General features: G+C 42.8%; 1 long non-coding RNA gene across 2 annotated transcripts in view; it reads left to right on the plus strand.

Annotated features, from left to right (window-relative positions):
- Positions 1-6244, plus strand: part of LOC309606252 — a 371740-nt gene that overhangs the window by 286036 nt on the left and 79460 nt on the right. The gene's annotated exons all lie outside the window — the stretch shown is intronic.

The following is a 6244-nucleotide window of genomic DNA, read 5'->3' on the forward strand; positions in this document are numbered from 1 at the left end:
TGCATGGGCAGATTCTCGTTACATCTTGCTGGAAGCACGGTTTCCTGTTTGATCCTGAGCCCCATCCTCAGAACGCCAATGCACGCCTTTCTTCTGTGTTCTGCCTGCCTTTCACACCTGTAGAGGCAGGTAACCCATGCCAGACCCATAACTCAGGAGTCCCACAGAGTCCTCACCTCCAAGGATGCTGTCCTTGGTCCCCACTCTTTTATCCCCTGAAGATTCCTCTGTCTGGGAGTGTCGATGCGGGCTCTCCCAGGGCTTCTCCATTCAAGTTGCAGAGCAGAGAACTTTCGGGCTGACCCCGGCCAGTCCCCGACTTTGGGCAGAAGCCATGAGCCTTGTCCCCATCCTTCAGCTCCCCAGGGAGGGAGACGACTCAGCCCCACCCGATAATCCGCTCCAGGCTGAGCTCCTTCTCCAAATTAGACAGGATTTAGGCTTCGTCTTGGTCTTAGAGCCAGCATACATTTGTTATTGGTTTTGCCCAAGGTTTTATGCTCCTTTTAAAATTAATAATGATTTTAGGATTTTATAATGGTCAAGGTTTATGATCGTCAGTCTAATCCTATAAGCCTAAATCCTAAGCCAACATGAACTACGCTCAGGACGGCCCCAGCAGCTGCACAGACCTTTGATTTCCTGAGCAGTTGACATGAGGAGGGGAGAGAGAAACAGCCACTGTTAGCTCCAAATTGCATTCTCGCCAACCGAGGGGACCCTGTGGAAATTTACTCCTAAAGGAGAGGACTTCATGGACCTTTACATTTATTAAAGATGAATTTGTTTAGGTTGCATTTATAATTTTAAGCAAATATTGGGTTACTATACTACATTTCTGGGCATTTTATTGTTTACTCTCTAATCATTTGCTCATTAGCAAATGTCTATTGAAGACCTACTATGTGCTAGGCCTTGTGACAGACTCCAAAAATATTTTTTAAGTGGTCTCTGCTTTGGAGACATCCTCCCAGTTCAGTGGAGGATGTCCACATTCTCAAAAATATCCTTTTCTTTCTATAGCTGTAATTTTCCCCTCCTTTCGCTGGCTGGTTAGAGCTTGAAAGTGATGAGGATTCCCGAGAAATGCTGCTGACTTGATATGAGTAACGTTCCCATCCATTTCTGCCTCCTGACATCTTGACTGTTCCTTTCTCCTTTCTGTTCCTTCAGCAGAGGAAGATGTATGTTCATTTCTAAACAAAAATACCCATGACCCATGAAAGTATCCGAGAAAAGGTCACATTTCAAAGAAGTAGCCCAGAATCCAGCCTGTCTCGTTTTTTTCTGTCCTGATTTCTGTTGAGTCCCGAGCATATGCTAATTTGTACTGCATTGTCATAGTGACAGCTGGGATCCCGGGGCAGAGAGTTAATTCTCTGTTTCTCAAGTCTCCAGAGTCAGGCAAACAGGTAAGAAGTACAGCGGGTCTGCAGATGGAACACGTTAAGGCTGGAATTGTGCCATCTCTACTCCACCTTCATGGCTGGTACCAATGTCCTGGAGTAACCTGGGAGGGGCATCGCCAAGGAGTGCAACCGTGGTCACACAGTTATCACTGGGCCTCCCCTGGGCCACTTGGCCAAATTCAGGGCATTGTTTTCCTCACCCTTCCCTCCTGGGAGGTGCTGAGCACAGCTAAGTGACCCTGGGATCCTGAGGAGGAGGCTGACAGTTGTCTTGACCTGCCAGGGAGTCCTGGAGAGACAAGTGTCTGGTTAATAGTAGAACCAGCTACTTGACAAGGATCTTTTAATTTATTAGAGGGAGGCTTCAGATGGCAGGTGGTTGGAACCAGGAAGGAAAAAAGTGGGCAAATAGTGTTTCTTTTTGCTACTGGCATTGCCTTCGGAAACAACTCTCACCCCCACCTCTTTGGCCCATTGGGGGCTGGGCTGATTGACCAGCACCAATAGGAAAAGACTTCATCACAGAGCCTCTTCCCCCATCTAACTGAGACCAATGCATTTTATTTAACTGGCATCACCCCATGGCACTGGGACATCTAGAATTTGTCTCTGTGGCCTTTTTTATGCTCCTGGCAGGACTCCTGAGGCCAACCCAAAAGGGCAGCTTTGGCTGTTGAACAGGTGACTCCCTTAATTTGGGATGAACTGAGTGTCAGCAAATTGGAAATCAAGGGCAGCCCAGGAAACTGTCAATTTGAAGCAGTCTGCCGTGTGTCCAAACGATCCTTAGGAGCTGGATTTTGGAAGCTTGTTTACATTGGTTTATGTAATAGCTACAATACCCCAGGTAGATTAAGTAATTTCTTCATTTAGAACATCCAAACCTGTATGACTTTTGAGAGACTTCCTCCAGCTTGTCAAGGGCAAACACTTGCTTTATTGCTCTCCCCGATTCTTTACTTAAAGACAACAGACTGCTTCCTCCCTTGTGGCGACTACAGGAGCAGAGGTGAGTGGAAATTACTGCAGATGTTTTATGATGTTCAAGCCCTTGCAGTCCTACTCCACAGACTGGCTAATAGCTTCTCTCCTGTGTTTTCTCAATCTGTCTCCTGTAATTTTTCCTCCCATTTTCTTTCCAAGTCAAGATCTTTGCCCTTTGCGTGAAGCATAATAATACTTAGCATTTATGCAAAGCTCTGCACTTGTAAGACTCTAATGATCATTAATTAACCAATCCACACAAGACATAATGCTTGTGCAGCAGGCCAGCGGCTACCCCATTGCACAGATGGGAAAACTGAGGTCCCAGTGGACCGGCTCACAACCCGAAGCTAGGTAATCCTTCTCCCACATCAGAGCCTCTGGCTTCAAGTGAAGGCTCCCTTCACACTTGGCGCCCAGGAGTAGTCGAGAGAGAGAAAGGGAGAAAGATCAGAAGTTGCTTTCTCTATTAAAATCCAACCCGTTCCCATTTTCAATGGTTTTCTCAGTAATCTGAGCTGTGGAGAATTCCAGACATGTCCAACAGAAACTGCCCACCCTGCACTTTTGGGGCTCCTCATGGCTTATAAGTCCATCCCCGCCTATCACCCACGTCATCAATGGAAACCAGAAACATTCAATCAGGACTCAAGACTAATTCCTATCCAGCGCCTCTTGTGTGGCTTCCTCTGAGTGCGCCCACCTTCTCGTGTGGTCTCCTAGGCTCGATTTGATTGGCTTATTTATGGGGCAGAATCAATAACTCCACTGTAGTCAAGCTACAATATGTTTACTGCTTCACCATTTCTACAAGGTTCATCTTCCTTTTGGGGATTGAATTGGTCGGACATGATGGGTTCCTTTTAAAGCCACATTGGTAATTACCCAACACATAATCATTTTTCTCCCCATTTATTCTTTCTTGATTTATCTTGGGAATATTTATCATGGGCAAGTTAGGTGTTGTTACTAATCTCTCACTTTCTGAGTCCTGATCTTTCTGGCTTTCTAAAAACACACATGAGTTGGTCTTTTTCTAGTCTTTGGAAAACTTACAAGTCTTTCATGAGTTCTCAAAAATGGGATTTGCTGAAACTAAAATTCCATCCATCATTTTTTTTTTTTAATTAATTAATTTATGGCTGTTTTGGGTCTTAGTTTCTGTGCGAGGGCTTTCCCTACTTGCGGCAAGTGGGGGCCACTCTTCATCGCGGTGCACGGGCCTCTCACCATCGCGACCTCTCTTGTTGCGGAGCACAGGCTCCAGACGCGCAGGCCCAGTAGCCGTGGCTCACGGGCCCAGCCGCTCCGCGGCATGTGGGATCTTCCCAGACCAGGGCCCGAACCCGTGTCCCCTGCATCGGCAGGCAGATTCTCAACCACTGCGCCACCAGGGAAGCCCCATCCGTCATTTTTTTAATGACAGCATCCACTAAGTTATAAGACTTCGAATGGCAGGGGCAATATTTTATTCAATTTTTTTATTGCGATGGTGCCCTGGCAGATTAACAGTTACTTAAAACCTGTGTGAAGTGCACCCAACCCTCTGGGAAATGCTGTGGAATATATTATCTTGCCCAAACTTCTAGGAATTTTCAATTTAGATGGGCGAGCAAGTCTTACAACCATGAAAGTTTTAGAGAATAGTAAATGACAATATGATCAAGGGCCAGAACTGACCGTAAAGGCCATGTGTATAATGCTCCAGCAAGTAGGATAATTAAGAGTGGGACCTTACAGCTACACGCCTGGCAGTGGGCTTTGAGTATAGCAAGAGACAGTTGGGGGCTTCCATTAGAGCTTTGGAGTCAGACAGATTTGGATTCAAACCCAAGCCTTCTGCCATTGAGTGGCTGTGTGATTTGGATGAGTTACTTGATTTCTGCAAGCCTTAGTTTACTCATCGGTAGTACAGGAATAATAATATTTCCAAAAATGCAGAAAAAAGAGAGTTCTGTCCCTTTTGTTCACTACTGTACCCTCATCAGCTGGAAAAGTACCTAAAAGATCAAAACATATTTGCTGAAACAATTGACCTCACTAGGTTTTTATTAGTTTAGGTAAAACATGTATATTAAACTTTTGGTAATACATGTATATTAAATTTTTAACACAGTATTTGGCATAAGTGCTCAGTAAAATCTTTTATTTTCATTATTATCATTTCACCCGGGCTTAGGAGTCTGACGTTCTGGTCATGGAGGATTTGAGTTCTATTTTTCCTGTAGCAATGAGGCAGCAGCATTTTTAAAAGAGTCTCAAGTCTGTAGAAAGCTGTACACACATTCTGACCTGGTCCATGCATCTCCTTGCCACTTTACCATGTTAATTCATCATTTGTTGACGCCTATCTTTCTGGATGATTTTGGTGTTTTCCTCAGATTATGTGACTTGCTGCATCTCTTTTTCTGCAGCCTCCATCTCCTCTTTTTTTAAAAAAAATTTTATTGAAACATAGTTGATTTACAGTGTTGAATTAGTTTCAGGTTATACTAAAGTGATACAGTTACACACACACGTGTATATATATATATTCTTTTTAAGATTCTTTTCCATTATAGGTTATTAAAAGATATTGAGTATAGTTCCCTGTGGTACACAGTAGGTCCTTGTCGTTACCTATTTTATAAATAGTATTATGTATATTTTAATCCCAAACTCCTAATTTATCCCTACCCCTCTTTCCCCTTTGGCAATCATATTTCTTTTCTATGTCTGTGAGTCTATTTCTGTTTTGTAAATAAGTTCATTTGTATCATTTTTTAGATTCCACATATAAGCAATATCATAGGATATTTGTCTCTGTCTGGCTTCACTTAGTATGATGATCTCTAGGTCCACCCATGTTGCTGCAAATGGTATTATTTCATTCTTTTTTATGGCTGAGTAATATTTCATTGTATGTATACACACACACATATATATATATATATATATATATATATATATATATATATATATATATATATATATATATACCACATCTTCTTTATCCATTCTTCTGTTGATGGACATTTAGGTTGCTTCCATGTCTTGGCTATTGTAAATAGTGCTGCATTGAACACTGGGGTGCATGTATCTTTTCAAATTATGGTTTTCTCCGGATATATGCCCAGGAGTGGGATTGCTGGATCATATGGTAGCTCTCTTTTTAGTTTTTTAAGGAACCTCTGTACTGTTCTCCATAGTGGCTGTATCAATTTACATTCCCACCAACAGTGTAGGAGGGTTCCCTTTTCTCCACACCCTCTCCAGCATTTATCATTTGTAGACTCTTTGATGAGGCTTTTCTGACTGGTGTGAGGTGTTGCCTCATTGTGGTTTTGATTGCATTTCTCTAATGATTAGCAATGTTGAGCATCTTTTCACATGGCTGTTGGCAATCCTCCATCTCATCTTGATAGTTGTAGGTAATTTTCTTATGAGTGACCAATGCCCAGTGTGAGCCCATGAGATACAGTCTGAAGTCCCACTAGCTCCTGGATAACTAGCTTACAGTTCTTGGGGAAGGTCCTCAGACCTTCTGGGAAATTGAAATGACTCCCTGACAGATGTGAAGCATTTTCCCAGCTACCTGGATTTTTTGAAATTCAGGACAGGACCAATTTACATTAGAGACACTATTTTTATAAAAAGAGTACAGACTAGGGGTCCAGACTCCGCCATTTGCTGGCTGTACAGTTCTGGAGAAATTAACCTCTTTGACTTTGAATTTCTTCTTCAATAAATTATGGTTAAAAATACCTACCAAATCAGGTGGTGGGCAGTGTTAAGGAAAATGTTGGGTGTGAAGCACTTTATATGCTGCCCGGCATATAAATTGCTTTTATTTTTCTGTTTCTTGTCTCCAG

Source organism: Balaenoptera borealis (assembly GCF_965194805.1).
Source record: "Balaenoptera borealis genome assembly, chromosome: 11".
Classification (NCBI taxonomy): domain Eukaryota; kingdom Metazoa; phylum Chordata; class Mammalia; order Artiodactyla; family Balaenopteridae; genus Balaenoptera; species Balaenoptera borealis.